Source organism: Nannobrachium achirus, assembly GCF_963921795.1.
Source record: "Nannobrachium achirus genome assembly, chromosome: 11".
Lineage (NCBI taxonomy): Eukaryota > Metazoa > Chordata > Actinopteri > Myctophiformes > Myctophidae > Nannobrachium > Nannobrachium achirus.
Window position 1 is genome coordinate 16,757,696 of NC_137820.1, and position 16,136 is coordinate 16,773,831.

The 16,136-nt window shown below is 41.9% G+C and overlaps 1 protein-coding gene across 5 annotated transcripts in view; it reads right to left on the reverse strand.

Annotated features, from left to right (window-relative positions):
- Window positions 1-16,136, reverse strand: part of shank3a (SH3 and multiple ankyrin repeat domains 3a) — a 453,580-nt gene that overhangs the window by 430,569 nt on the left and 6,875 nt on the right. For 4 of the 5 annotated variants that reach the window (XR_013962530.1, XM_080737440.1, XM_080737439.1 and 1 more), the window contains exon 1: window positions 15,826-15,941. The exons of the other annotated variant lie outside the window; for it this stretch is intronic. The gene's annotated coding sequence lies outside the window, so the exon portion shown is untranslated. Of the gene's footprint in view, window positions 1-15,825; window positions 15,942-16,136 lie in introns of those variants that run through there. 5 annotated transcript variants of the gene reach the window in all.

A 16,136-nucleotide genomic window follows, 5' to 3' on the forward strand; every position in this document is an offset into this window, starting at 1 on the left:
TATGCAGCGAGTGTGCTGTGGATTTTCTTTAGCTGGAGTGATCGCAAATTGTAATAACCTCTTTAATATGTAGGCCTATTTATTAACCTACAATATACTGTATATCAAATCCACCGGCAGCTCATGTAATTAGATCTCTCTCTCTCTCTCTCTCTCTGCTAGTTGCTTTGAGGCCCTACAATGTTCTCTATGCACTCTACTTGTATGACTATTTACCCTGTTGTTTGAGAACTGGAGTTCATGCTTGCTCTGATCTTGCACTAACTTGTAAGTTGTCTTACATAAATGCCTAAAGTGTAAATTCTATTTTCTCTCTCTCTCTCTCTCTCTCTCTCTCTCTCACTATTCAATACTTTTACTTCTACTCCACTACATCTTTGAGGCAAATATCGTAGTCCTACTTTTACTCCACTACAATTATTTGAAACATTTAGTTACAAGTTACTTTGCAGATATAAATTATACATATTATGTATATACATATTATATTATGTTCATATAATTGGTCCTCACTCAAAAATAGTAAATAAATATTCTTTTTTCTTTTTTTTCCTCAGAGGATGGTTGTGGGCAGGTCAGAAACCCATCGTCTTGTGACATCATCGATTGCCAATCCAGCTTATAGAAACGGCAGGCTTTCTACTCCTGAAAAGTTGCAATTTTAAAGTGGACGCCATTGTTCTCACGATAATAAAAATCTAAATATTTTTTTCAAAAATATTGATTATTATTTTTTTGTGGAAAATGATGATGTCACAAGACGATGGATTCTGAACTTCCCACAGCTCTCCTAGGAGACTTGGACTGAGTAGAAAAAAATTGTGATATTTTATCATGAACATTAGTGAGGACCTATTATATGAAGACAGGTTGAAAAGTGGTGAACTACTCCTTTAAGTATATTTTGATGCCAATAGTTTTGTACTTTTACTCAAGTAACATTTTGGACACAGCTTGGCCTTTTACTTGTAACAGATTATTTTTATATATTGTGGTAAAACATTTACAGTAAGTATTTTTCCACAACTGCATGCGACATACAAACCAATAAACAAACATACGTCATCTTCCAGTTCCATGACCAAACAGCAACAAGTAGCTAGGCCTACTTACTAGACCTGGCAGTGAGACTTCAAAATAAAACTCAAATAACGTGATTACTCGACTGAGATTTTATTTTATAGTTAAAGAGGTGGTGCCATAGTTTTGTACTTTTTCTGTTTTTCATGTGTCTAGGAGGTTGAAAGTACTTCATTAGACCCCCTGATGTGTTTTGAGAAATTATGTATTCTCTTAGTATTTGTTTGTTTTCTCTTGGAGGCTGCCCCTTGTGGTCAAAAGTGTCAGTTAAAAAACACAGATATAAGTGTGTCACAGTATCAACTCCTCCCCAATTGCCATTCACCCAACACTGTGGGGTGTGGCTATATCAGCTGGGTCACCACCCACCATGCCATCCATGCATACTTAATGAACTGGGGGTGTGGCCACATAAAAACCCAATTTTAACTCTTTCTGTATACTTTTTTGGAAAAAATATTCCTCCTAGTATAATCATAATACCTGATAATCATGTTTTAGAGGGGGGGGGGATCATGGCACCACCTCTTTAAGGAGAGAACCACCCATTTATACCTTGGAGTTGTGGAAATAAGATAAAAGTCCCCCCCCCCCCCTAGCTCTGGTCCATAGCGTTAGAATGGACCAGAGCTAGCAAAGAACGCACAGAAAATGTACCACCTGCTCCATTCTCTGCTGTCATTATCCTTCTTTACCGAGGCTGCACATTTGTTTGTTATATAGCTTGTAGATCTGTTATTGTAAATAATATGCAACTAGACTTCCCATGATCTGGGAGAATGATTGTGATGCGTTGCAGTCATTCTGGGAGTCTGCTACTGAACATTTGTTTAATTGGCTCGTTGGACTCAATTTCAGAATCAGAATTATTTATTTCAATCACAATCAGAGTGAATAAATACTTTAATATAAAGAAATACTATTAATGTAAACACTAACTGAGAGAGTGTACAAATCAATGGTCCTTTCTGTTTTGAGGATAATGGATAATGTCCGTATTTTCAAGTAAAACACAGACATTATCCCATCCGAATCCGCCATAATGATCACAGACCACGGGGGGTAATCTTCACATTGCCCCACGACCCCAGGTAAGTCCAGTGGGAAGAGGGCTGAGAACACGATAACACACTGACTCACACACAGAGCGAGCACTCACTCACTCACTCACTCACTCACTCTCTCTCTAAGAAATGAAGGACATAATCGACAACTTTAAACTTTAAAAAGAACATTGATAGTGGAAATAGCAGATCTACAAGCTCACAACGCATCAATCCACTATTTTTTAAATGTTTGAACATATATAAACATTTTTCAACATGTGAACGATTATGACGATTATCACAAAATAATTGCGATTATGTCAAATAATTGCGATTAGACGATTATGTAATAACTGTGACAGCCCTATCTCTATCCCTCTATCTCACACATACACACACATGCTCCCTTGCCCTCTGTCTGCACTTGCTGGTTTGAGATGAGATTCTATGCATCCGAGAAGAGACAAGAGAGAGAGAGATGGACAGAGAGACAGACAGGCAGACAGACAGACAGACAGACAGACAGACAGACAGACAGACAGACAGACAGACAGACAGACAGACAGACAGACAGACAGACAGACAGACAGACAGACAGACAGACAGACAGACACTCAGACAGACAGACAGACAGACAGACAGACAGACAGACAGAGAGAGACTGTCTGGCTGCAATTTGCCACTTCTCTCTAGTGCTACCAAAATCAGATAGAGAGACAGACAATTAGGGCAGAGCCCTGGTGCGGATCTGATAAATAGAAAGACATCTGGGAGTAAATGGAGAACAGGACGGAAAGGTGTAAATAAATGCAATCATTAGACCCTGAGAGATGGGGTCTTGTGAAAATCCTCGAAGTCACACATTTGCACACGTTCATACACACCCACAAGCACATGCATATCACACACACACACACACACACACACACACACACACACACACACACACACACACACACACACACACACACACACACACACACACACACACACACACACACACACACACACACACACACACACACACACATGCTTACACATACAAACACACCCACCACCTGCCAAAATACTCTGTATTTATTTCTGTATCTATTATACCCCCCGCCACCCTGCAGAACAGAACAGAATGGGAGGCCAGCAGAGCAGTAATGAGTTGCTCTGTTTTCTGGCCAGCAGCGAAATCGTTGCTTAGCAGAGCGAGCAGCACAAGTCACACACAGCCACAGAGTGGAGCAGAGGAAACTGCTTGTTTATTGTTGTTGCTGGTATTTTGCCTTTTATTTTGTCAAACTGTAGGCAGAGGGCAAGACTTCAAAGAACCGGCTCACAGCCCTCAACACGGGCACTGGGATAATTAGGTTTGGTATAATTAGGTTGAAAGCAAAACAATATGATAATTAAATTCGGGATTGCATTAACTTTCAGAAAAGGTTGGGTTTGGAATCATCAGCTTCACATTATCTCAGTCATTGTGTTCCATTTGGACCAGCATAATTCATATCTCTGATAGTGAAAGACTGTGTAACGGCCACATTGTTTATGCACATGCACGTGTGCACACACACGTGTATACTGTAACTGCTTAACCCCTCGTGTCCAATCTACAAGCTCACAATGCCCTTGTAGATCTGCTATTTGTGAGCATTTGAACATTTCTAGAATTTCTTTGCCTGTATTTACATGTACAAAATAAGGAACACAATGAGGAGGCCAGGTTTTGTCTGCCTGCCTCCTGTCCTGTTTCCATGTTTGCATGTGTGTCTGTCCTCTAGAACATTGGTTCTCAACCTGTGGGTCGGGACCCCCAGGGGGGGTCCTCAAATTATTTTGGGGGGTCCCCAGATGATTAACTTAATGTACAAGATTGTTTTCTCACTCAACAGTAAACAAACCAACATAACGTTTAAGTGTATATAGAGGTATAAGCACATTTCTAAAGTGACAATTTAAGGAAAAGAAACTCTAAAATTACAAATTAAACATGTTGTGAGCATGTAGATTGTCTACTTTCACAATAGAACCGTGTCATACAAAATGTAATGCCTCAACTCTTAGTGCTCGTCAGGGTGGGGGGTCCTCAGTTAAAATATGATTATTTTGGGGGTTGCGGCCTGAAAAGGTTGCTGCTGTAGAATCTGGATAGATTCCAAGCTGTTGGTCGGGAGCCATTTGTGGGTCGCAGGTAGGGCTGGCTCGGTATCGACATTTTGTTATCGCGGTTACCGTCTTCCCATTTACCGCCGGTATTGCGGTAATTACCGCACCCCCGTATCTATCAATTAAAGTTCGGCGATACGCCAAAATATTCCAATCATCTGCCCAGAATATGCCGCTCCACAGCCCCGAGTTATACATCCCCGTACAGCACAGCGGGTTTGGCTTTGAAAGGAGCAGATCTACAAGCTCACAACACGTTGCATCCACGACGCGTTCTGAGCTTGTAGATCTCTGCACTGTCGGATTACTATAGTAACGTAGGCTACAGGGGCTTTTCAGCAGTGGCGTCAGTTCAGAAAAGGCTAAGGTATGGCAACATGACTGGTGTCACCAGTCATGTTGCCATACCTTAGCAACAGGCACAATGAAAAGTAAATTTTATTATTTCCCCCTGTAGCCAAGGTATGGCAGCTGCCATAGCTTGCCATACCCAATTGACGCCTCTGCTTTTCAGACACAGTACGCTGAATGTGAACAACCAGATGAGAGACGGCCCGGGTAGATCGTGTACATTGATTCTGTAAAGTCACGTCTCAAATTGCATTGATTGAGTGACAGGTTTTAGTTACCAGACTTGACACAAAAGGTTGTAAAATCGCCGACGGAGTCAGCGACGTGTTGGAAAAAGTAGAAGCTGGTTTCATTTTCGGTTTTAGTCCTCGCGGCTCGCGCTCTGTCTGTATGAATAAAAAAGAATCTGCAAGGTATGTATAAACATACTTGTGTCTTGTGGATAATGCAGAAAGTTTAACGCTGCTGCCTGCTACGAGACAGCTGCTCCAGTTAGTGTCCAGTGTGGATTTCTCTGTCTCCGCGTGACGGCAATACCTAGGGTCTAGCGTTAGTTTCATTTTCGATGAAAAGGAAACTGATGGCCCATTTAGGTTCCAAACATGTGGTACGCGGCCCAGAGCAGAGCGGCATGGAGCGCATGCGGTCCTTGCTTCTCCCCCGTTTTAAAACTCGCTCGTTCTCAATAAAAAAAAAATATTTTTTGACCGCGGTAAGGACCCTGACACCGCGGTAGGCCGCGGTATATCGCGGTACGGCGGTTACCGTCCCCAACCCTAGTCGCAGACACAATTTTATAGGTCCCTTTGTTTTTTGTTTCCTACATTTAGTTTTTAATTTAACAAAATATATTAAAAAACATTCCCAAAAAGCTCAGTAATTTCATGAAGAAATCAAAGAAAAAAATCAAGAAATTCCATAAATTAGAACACAAAACATTTAAGAAGTAGTGAAAATAGGCGATCTACAAGCTCACAACGTGGTGCGAAGCGACACGTTGTGAGTAGGGATGTCCCGATACCACTTTTTTGCTGACCAAGTACAAGTACGAGTACTTAATTTGAGTACTTGCCGATACCGAATACCGATACTGTAAGTTATGTTTCTGTACAAGTGCATAAATAGTGTGGCGCTCCAAAATAAAATGCTTTAAATAATGATGTTGTCATGCCTAGAGTGAGAGAAGGTGAAAACACTGTTCATTAGTTGAACTAACACACACAAAACTGTGTCTTAGGACTTTTGATATGTTGTTACCAACATATTTATGGAACAAATGGTATCTGGCTCTGCCGTGGGCAATATCGGACGAGTACGAGTACAGCAAAATAGGCTGGTATCGGGGCGAGTACCGATACTGCGAGTACAGATACCGCATGCCTAGTTGTGAGCTTGTAGATTTGCTGTTTTCACAATTTTGGGTCCCGGGGCAAACCTTTAATTTCTCTTTTGGGTCTCGAGCTAGAAAGTTTTGGAACCACTGACTGCTCGATCATAGCGCCCTGAGCACTGGACCTATTTACAAGTCTATGTGCATCTGTGTTGCAGTCTGCCAGCAGACAACACTTTCTATCCATCTCCTAGGAAAGAACCTTACCAGCACAGAGAGAGAGAGAGAGACAAGCCAGAGAGAGAGACAGACAAACACAGAGACAAAGCGAGGGAGGGGGGCTCCCTTCATCTCTCTGCAGCATGTAAATAGTGCCTCCTTAATCAATGTCCAACAGTGCCCTTTTTCCATGTACTGTAGGTGCCACACTGTGGTGCAGGCCTTTTCTGCATGTAGACACCAGGTTAACCCTGCCCAGGCAGAAACAAAGGCCACCAGTCCGCTGTGTCCTGGACTTTAATGAGACTGCTTAACATAATTATGTTAACCCATGCTGAGAGCTGAAGGGCTCCTCTGATAGAATGTGATTGCTTGGAGAATGGAGAAACGGAATGTACAAGTGCTCTAGGACATTAATGAAATGGAGAAGGAACTAGAAGCAGTGCTCTTCCGAGCACAGGTCTCCGCCAGGTCAAGTAGGTTATTGTGGCCTCCTGGTGGCGCTATGATAGGCAAATGTGAAAAGGGTGCCATCAGTGCCATGTCATCTAAAATTGACCTGCTGGTTTAAGCCAACTAGGATGGAATATGAAATATCGGACAGATCATTCTTGATCACTTGACTATAGAGATAATCTGTACTGATTTGAGTAATTTTTGGAACAAATCTGAAGGCGTAATATAAAAAAAAATGTTTTACATAAGTCGGCCTCCTGGTGGCGCTATAAAAAGGGAAAAGGTTTTTTCTTGGCCTCTAGGGAGTGCGCATACAAAGTTTTACACTCATCAGTGGAGTTATCGTAAATTAATAACACAAATCGGCCTGTTATAGCGCCACCATGAGGCTGATTTGAAAACTTTGAAGTGGCATGTTTCCTCGGCCTAGTGGGAATGTGCGTGCAAAATTTTACGACAATCGCACTCTGTTCATGATTTGAGGCATTTTGTTCAAACTTGGAAGCCAATCTTAGCCATATGAAAAATCTGAAAGACCTGTTTTGTTTAATGACTACAGAGATACTGTGTACCGATTTGCGTGATTTTTGGACAAAATCTGAAAGGATTACCGTCCAAAAAACGTGTTTTTGCACAAATCCGCCTCCTGGTGGTGCTATAACAGGCCCATGCAAATTGGTGGCAGAGGTTCTGCTCTGGCACCCAGGGAGTGTGCGTGCACAGTTTTGCTGCCATTTTGCCAACGGTGCCGGAGATTAGCTCGGACACGCGGACGGACAGGGGCGAAAACATAGTGAGGCGAGTAGGTGTTGACTTAGTCTCGCGACTGTACACCTCACTGACGCCCTGAGATCAGATGAAGGCTAAATAAGGATAAGCATTAAACTAATCTGATGTCCATGGTGTTGAGTTTGGACCATGATGCGGATTACACAACAGCTTGAAAGCAAAAAGAAAGTAAGCTAGGTTAAGGAGGAGGGTATACCATTAGATTGCACTGGACAGTCTCTCTCTCTCTCTCTCTCTCTCTCTCTCGCTCTCTCTCTCTGTAAATTCATTCATTCAGTAAGTCTCTCCTCTGTGTCTCAATCCCGTTTCTCTATGGCTTTCTTCTCACTCTCCCACTCAACATGCACACAGACAGGCATGGAAACATAAGCCCCTAGTGCTGCTTAACAACCTGACCCGTGCGTGCAGGGCTTCGCTGATTGAGAACATTGCATTCAATTACAACCGGACTGTTTACCATGACAACAACCTTGTCCCTCCAGACCTTTTCCAAAGTCTTACCCAATTACAGAGCCCCCGAGTGCACATCTTAACCCACATTCCCTGTGATGGATTGAGTGAAATTAAGCAGAAGACTGGGACCTGGGTGGTGGTGGTGGTGGAGGGCTGGCATTATGTTACGAAATTACCCACTGAATGTATTAAAAACCGCTGTTCCATACCTGCATGCAATTATTATACATTAACAACGTTCTCCACTGCCAGCCTTCCAAATCTTGTGCACACACAGTACAATCAATACTGTGACAATATGAGAGGCTAGCTACAATTAGGCTATGCAAGGCTTTTATTATTATGTGCTACATCCCGCCGGCAGTTCTGCTGTGCAGTGTGTGTGTGTGTGTGTGTGGTGTGTGTGTGTGTGTGTGTGTGTGTGTGTGTGCATGTGTGTGTAAGTACCTCTATCTATTATGATGTCAATTAATGGCTTTCCAAGAGCAGGCTATATCCACTTACAGTATGGTGAGAAATGCAAGGGCGTCAATCATCTATGATCAGCAGAAAGTGACTGAGGCATAAACGTCACATGTAGCTTGGTCAATCTGCGTAGTCATTTGAGAGACAGACACATAGACAGACACACTCGCTAGTCTGGTCCACACCCAGACCGGATCACCCCCCCCCCCCCCCCCCCCCCCCCCCATTACATCCCTGCTTCATCGCAAAATGGTGTTGTGCAAAAATAGTGTAAATAGCACACTGCTCCTAGAAGCGTACAAAATGTTATTTTTTTTTCTTTGAAACTTTATATCTCTATTGACATGCCCAAAATAAGGATTGATTATGAATCGATTTCACTAATCTACATATTTCTTTATAATTGATTAAATCGAATAGTTTCATTATTGTTGCACCCCTAGTCAGAACTCAGAACATGTAGGCCTAGATATGCGGGGGACACAGAGACCAACAGACAAAGATTTAACACATAAAGATATCGATAAAATGAAAAACACATTTTGGTGGTCTACTTGTGCTTTTCCTCCAGAGAGTCATGGCGTGAGAAATGTAATAAAGGTGAGCAGATGGTGGTGTGTTCAGTCCCGTTACATTTCTGACATCAAACACATTGACCTGCCCATGGGGGTTAGAGGAGGGAAATAAAACAACAGAAGGAGGAGGACAGGCCAGGAGTCTGAGAAGGTCTTTGGAGACAGATTTATGTCCTTCTATTCTCACGCCACTTTTGTTGTGCAACGTATCAAGCGACTGACGCAAAGTGTCAATGGGGCTTTAGCTCAGGTCAATTTAGGCATAATATATCCTACTACTACTCTATCTGTACCAGGGCAGGAATTTCAGGGAGGCCACTAAGGCCATGGCCGTCGTTGCCCCTCAGTTTGGCCTTGTGCCCCTCCAAAAAATGCCATGCCCTGAGGCCACAGTGGCCTTAATGCCCCCAGCCCAGCTGACTGTACTACTTTCTCCTTTGTCTCTGTCATGTCAATATGTAGACACCAGTCTTTCTTGTCATGTAGACACCAGTATCTTGTTGAGTCTCCATTTTTAAACCAATCTAATATATTTGTGCAGGGCTGAGCATCAGATTGTAAATACCCATTTATTTATTTCACAGCAGATATTCTACATATTACATTTAACCTTAAAGGACCACCTCACCTCTGGGACAACCAGATCTTATTGTATTGTTGTTTGGGACACGATCAACACAACAACTGGTCATATGGTGCTTTGTAGCATGATGTTGCATCATCTATTGCATCATATGATGCAAAATGCATCATATGACCAGTTGTAGCATGCTGAAATACTAAATATCTAAAAACACAGATTGAACACAAAAAATAACTCAGGGTTGTGTTGATCGTGTCCCAAACAACAATAAAATAAGATCTGGTTGTCCCAGAGGTGAAGTGGTCCTTTAAATTCAATAAAGTATTTCAATGGACTAAAATCTTGTTTTATTTGATGGCCTTCCTGCCCTGGCATTTGGCCTTTGTGCCCTCACAAAATGGACAAACCCAAAGGCCAAGTGGCCTGGCAAGCCTTGCCCCTAAAATAATGAAATTGAAGGCCTGATCTGTACTGAATTGTGTCTAGTCTGTACACTACAATATTGTGTCAGCGCAGATCTCATTTAGCTGAGTGACCTTACTGCCCTCTGTCCTCGTGTGCCAGGCTCTGGTCTATGCTTACCTGAGCAAGACATAGACACACCACAACACATCACTAGTCACCTAATCTGGTTTCCCAGAAGTTTCTCATTTTCACCACACACACACACACACACACACACACACACACACACACACACACACACACACACACACACACACACACACACACACACACACACACACACACACACACACACACACACACACACACACACACACACACACACACCCCTGTGGCCCAGACCAAAATCAAAGTGTCTTTAGTATTAAGGGATGGAAGGATTGAGGTGAGACAAGGAGACAGAAGGGAGAAAGCAAAAATGAGCCAGAGGCAATGTCATTACTGTCACAGGCACCATTAGATCAGCAGCAGGCGTGAACCAGCCACCAGAGATGTTACGACAGGGTCATGGACAAAGAACAACTCTAATATAGTTACTGCAGGTAATAAAACATAATACAGTAAGTCTTCTTTGATAAATACTCCCCATACGCTGCAACCATGGAAAAAATAACAACTATGGTGATTGGTGAACATTTCCGGTGGGAAAACTATGTATACATAATTTTTTCTCCTCACTTTCGGACCTCATGCAGACCAATCAGATGATGGTCAGACAGAAGAGTGACTCTCATCAGGGTCTACAAACAGCTAAGGAGTCTGAAACTGATTTATACATGGGTGGCATAAGCACCTACTACAGTATCACATAATATCACACTTGCATAGAACCAATAGAGGGTGCTAAAACAATAATAGCATATTTCTCTTGTCTATCGTCACCTCTTATATGGTTAGGTATGGCTTCAAGAGCAAAAGCTTTCAAGGAACAGGCTCCTTTGTCTCCAATTGACTGTAATATGAGTAGCCATAGGATCGTTTAGATTTGTTTAATTTGATATGCAGGTAAAGATGCATATGAAGATGCATGTAAATCTTGTCATTCTTTAAAGATGATGGCAAAACGCACCAGTTTTGTCCACCATTCCTCTCCTGAGGTTGACAGTGCCAGAAGTTATCTAAGGTGAGACTTGTAGTAATTTCAAGGAGGCTGAGCAGTTTGGAAAATAGGTTACTGCTGCTCAGTCTGAGCTTCTTATTGGCAATGGAGCATACACTGCTATGTGCTGTCAGCACAACCTCATCTGCACTCATGCAGCTTCCTACAGTATGTATTTGAAAATGCGGATATCACCATGTTGACAGGGTCCTTTCACCTGTGGTATTGTTCTCTAAATTAATTTGCATTGTGGATATAGTCTTGAGAACTGATGTCCCTTGAAACTTTTAGGGTGAAGCCATTAAGCCAAACAGATTTAGCTTTAGCTTTTCTTTTTTTCTTTCTGTGACATTTTCAATAACAGCACAAACTAAAAAAGAAAATTTCTAAGAAATTTTAACTCATTCTGAGCCCAGGACATTAACGGATTAGGGGGTCCAGAGTGCCCCCTCCCGGCCCCATTAACGGCCGCTGTCTTATTTTGAAGGCCAGAAGTCTAGACCGGAAGTACTTCCGGTCTGACGTCATCGGATCGTGCGCCGGAACCGATGCGTGTCCACGTGGAGTTGTGTAATGGCCGACCGGGAGCTTTTATAACTGTGTAAAATAAGCGAGCATCTGCCTCCATCCTAGCTTCTAAAGTGTAGTTTTGAGATAATGGACATTAAAGATGAGATCGGCCGTCCACCTCAATGTTATGGGATGACTATTGTGTGCTCGTGGAGCCGTGATGATGACAAATCAGCGCGGATTTCGTCTCCGGAGCGTCGGCCATTGTACTAGGTATTTTTACTCGCCGTTAGAGTAATATATTACTTTTCCCGCGACATCGCGTGGATGGCACTATAGATACTCTATTACTTTTCCCGCGACATCGCAGGGTTGGCTTTTAATGAGTTAAGTGTGCCTGCAGCTCGCTCAGTGTGTGCAACCTTGTATAGCAGTTGGCAGTGATGGGCAAGCTACTTGGAAAATGTAGTAAGCTAAGCTACAAGCTACTATTGATGAAATATAGCTTAAGCTACAACAAAGCTACCCACAGAAAATGTAGCAAAGCAAGCTACAAGCTACACTGCAAAAGTAGCTAACTACAACAAAGCTACTTTTTGTTTTTCTTCTTTTTTAATCAACTTCATGATCAAGTACAACTTTCCACCAAACAAATAGGCAGGCAAAAAATGTTCAGTTCGATTGATTATTATAAAACTGGAAACAAGCCCTCGTGTCTGGCTTTTTGTGTCATCCTTTCATTTACTTTTTAAATTAAATGTGTACCTTTTCAGGCCGTGACCCCCCCAAAAAATCCTATTTGAACTGGGGACCCCACCCTGACAAGCAATTGGAATTAGGAGTTGAGGCATTTAGTTTCACATTTCTGTTTCACCAATACATTTTGTGTAAAATAGCAGATCTACAAGCTCACAAGGCCTCGGAACACAAGGCGTTTCGAGCTTGTAGATCTGCCATTTTCACAATTTGTGCCTCTTTTACTATATTGTCAATTTGGCCAATGGTTGACCAGTTTTTTATAGTTGATAACTTTTTATGCAGTTTTGGTCTTTTATTTATATTTTTTTAGGTATTAAAAATGTCTAAAAGGTCCTTAAATTGCCACTTCACTGTCAATACTTAGCTGTGGACAAAAGAGTGCACTGACTTCTGTGTGCTGTCAAAACAGCTGATAAGCTGCAGCCAGCGGTGGACAGTAACTGAGTAATGTACTTGAGTACTTTTACTTTTATTTGTACTTCAAGTAGCTTAAAAGCATGTAGACCTACCGGTATGTACTCTTGAATACATACGTTTATTTAAAAGCAAGTACTTTTTTACTCTTACTTGTAACTTTTTGACTGATTTACTGTGGATTGGAGTAAATGTGACCAGGAGGAGTGGGCTAGTACTCTGTACTCTTACTCAAGTAGGCTACTCGGGTCGAGTACAGTCCATCTCTGGCTGCAGCGCAGCGCCTCAAGCCTAATTTATGCTCCCCACCGGAGATCTACAAGCTCACAATGTTGGCATTTGCAACGCGATGTGAGCTTGTATGTCAGTTCTCACTCAGACGCTCTCTGAACACTTCACCGTGTCGTTCCAAGAGCGTATGTATGCAGCAACCCTGGAGTCTAAAAATAGCTACGCTACGCTACAGCTACGCTGGTTCAAAAGGAGCTGCGCTACCGTGACGCTACTGATAAATGTAGTTAAGCTATGTAGCGTCGCTACTTGTAGCTCGCTACTGCCCATCACTGGCAGTTGGTGTTAGCATTAGCATTTTGCATTAACATTAAAATCATTATTAGAATTTTTTACTTCAGCATTTTTATCATTAGCTTTAACATTAACATTTTTTTAGCATTAACATTATCATTGATGTTTTTCCTTTAAACATTAGGCATTTGTTAACATTAGCATTTGTTAACATTAGCATTTGTTAGCATTAGCATTAGCATTTTTAGAATTTGTTAGCATTTGCATGTGTTAACATAGCATTAGCATGTGTTAACATTAGCATTTGATAGCATTAGCATTATCATTTGTTAGCATTAGCATTTGTTAGCAGTAGCATGTATTAGCATTAGCATTTGTTTGCATTAGCATTTGTTAGCATTAGCATTTGTTAGCATTAGCATGTGTTAGCATTAGCATTTGTTAGCATTAGCATGTGTTAGCATTAGCATTTGTTAGCATTAGCATTTGTTAGCATTCGCATTAGCATTTTTAGCATTAGCATTTGTTAGCGTTAGCATGTGTTAGCATTAGCATTTGTTAGCATTAGCATGTGTTAGCATTAGCATGTGTTAGCATTAGCATGTGTTAACATTAGCATTTGTTAACATTAGCATTTTTTAGCATTAGCATGTGTTAGCATTAGCATTTGTTAGCATTATCATTTGTTAACATTAGCATTAGCATTTGTTAGCATTAGCATTTGTTAGCATTAGCATGTGTTAGCATTAGCATTTGTTAGCATTAGCATGTGTTAGCATTAGCATTAGCATTTTTAGCATTAGCATCTGTTAGCATTAGCATGTGTTAACATTAGCATTTGTTAGCATTAGCATTAGCATCTGTTAGCATTAGCATGTGTTAGCATTAGCATGTGTTAGCATTAGCATTTGTTAACATTAGCATGTGTTAGCATTAGCATTTGTTAGCATTAGCATTTGTTAGCATTAGCATTAGCGGTTAGCCGTTGGGACTGTGGGACCACCCACCGAGTTTGTGACCAGTAACGTGTTGGGAAGTGGAGACATGGCTGTTTAAAGCCCAGCCAATAGGAAGGTAGAGGGGGCGGGGCTTAAGCATTTACAGATAGTTCCTATTTGCCATGTAAGTACACACAGCGAGTTTCGAGACGGTACCATGCTGCAAACTGGAGATAAAGCTGTTTAAAGCTAAGCCAATAGGAAGATAGGGGCGGGGCTTACGAGGGGGCGGGGCTTAAGTAATAAGTCCCTATTGGCCGTTTAAGTCCAGACACCAAGTTTCAAGACGGTACCATGCTGTGAACTGGAGTAGTGGCTGTTTAAAACCCAGCCAATAGGAATACAGAGGGGGCGGGGCTTAATCAATTACAGCTCATCCCTATTGGCCGGAAAAAGACCAAAGTTGTGTGTGCATTTTAAAGTTTAAATCACTTTGCTAGGCAAAAGTATGGCAGAGTTATGTGGCGCCAAAGTTTCTGGGTTTTTTACCGAGTCCCCCATTCAAAGTCAATGGGGGTTTTTGCGCGTCGTTTTTTGCGAATTACGTCGCAATGGTAACGTGGATCGGAAAGAAAAGTAATAGCACCCCATTCCCGACCGAGACGCACGTTTTGATGTATATATTGCGGCGGTGGCGTGAATTGTGCGGCAGTTATTACGTGCCGAAATTTTGTGGCGACATTACTTACTTAAGTATGGCGGATTACAATAAGTGTTTTGCCATTGCATTGCATGGCAGGCACACTTAATAATTGAAACGAAAATCTCTGTATCACTAGAATATACATAATTACTCCCAACATGAAGTGGCATATTACTAAGCTACACTTTTCTCTTTTCATTTTTATGAATTCCCCCAAAGTCCTTGTCTTCCTTGATTATATGTCAAATTGCAGAAAATTGCATCACTATTTTAGTTATTTCTGGGGAAGGACCCCCATGCCCCCGCTCTAATTGTGAAGAATTGTGGCTTGCATGATGCCCCTGTGACTTGCCAACTAACATCTGATAACTCTTCCATATTCTCTATAAATTTATGTTTCACATAATGTTTTACATCAATACTATAGTATAGTCCTGAAGGCTTAGGAACAGACACACCAAAGACATATCATGCACCTATTTCAAAGTCCAAATCATAATGCTATGCACAAAATACATGCCCAAAATAGGGACACCAGGTTGAAAGTGCTTAATGTAATTCTCAGGGTTACAATTATAACTGCAAAGGGCATATTGCAAGTAAGCAAAAGAAAGAAAACTGGTGATTATTACGAGTCTATCCACAAGGAACGTACACAGTACACACACACACACACACACACACACACACACACCACACACACACACACACACACACACACACACACACACACACACACACACACACACACACACACACACACACACACACACACACACACACACACACACACACACACACACACACACACACACACACACACACGAGGAATAGGTACACTACTGTCAAATGAATTCACTGGTTCCATTAGCTCAATGCACTTTGTTATTCTCTAATTTTGACAATACCTCAGTCAGTATTGTCCAGCGTTGAAAACCCGAATCATGAGTAGTACATCCAGTTCCGGTGCACACTGATACCATAGCCATAGCATTTTCGGTCAGCCCAGCTGGTGTTACTCCAGGGAAACCTCCCTAGAGTGTACTGGCAGGGAGTTTGTTGACCTCCTGATGAAACAGCCTCATGTGAAGAGGCTTGGCTATGTTGTGAAATTCTAACAGCAGTGAGTGACACTGCGTGAGAGGGAGAGGGCCTGAAAAGTGACTGATGAGTCTTGTCTCTCCCTCCAAACTGCCTCCCTAGTCGCTACCTCTTCTCA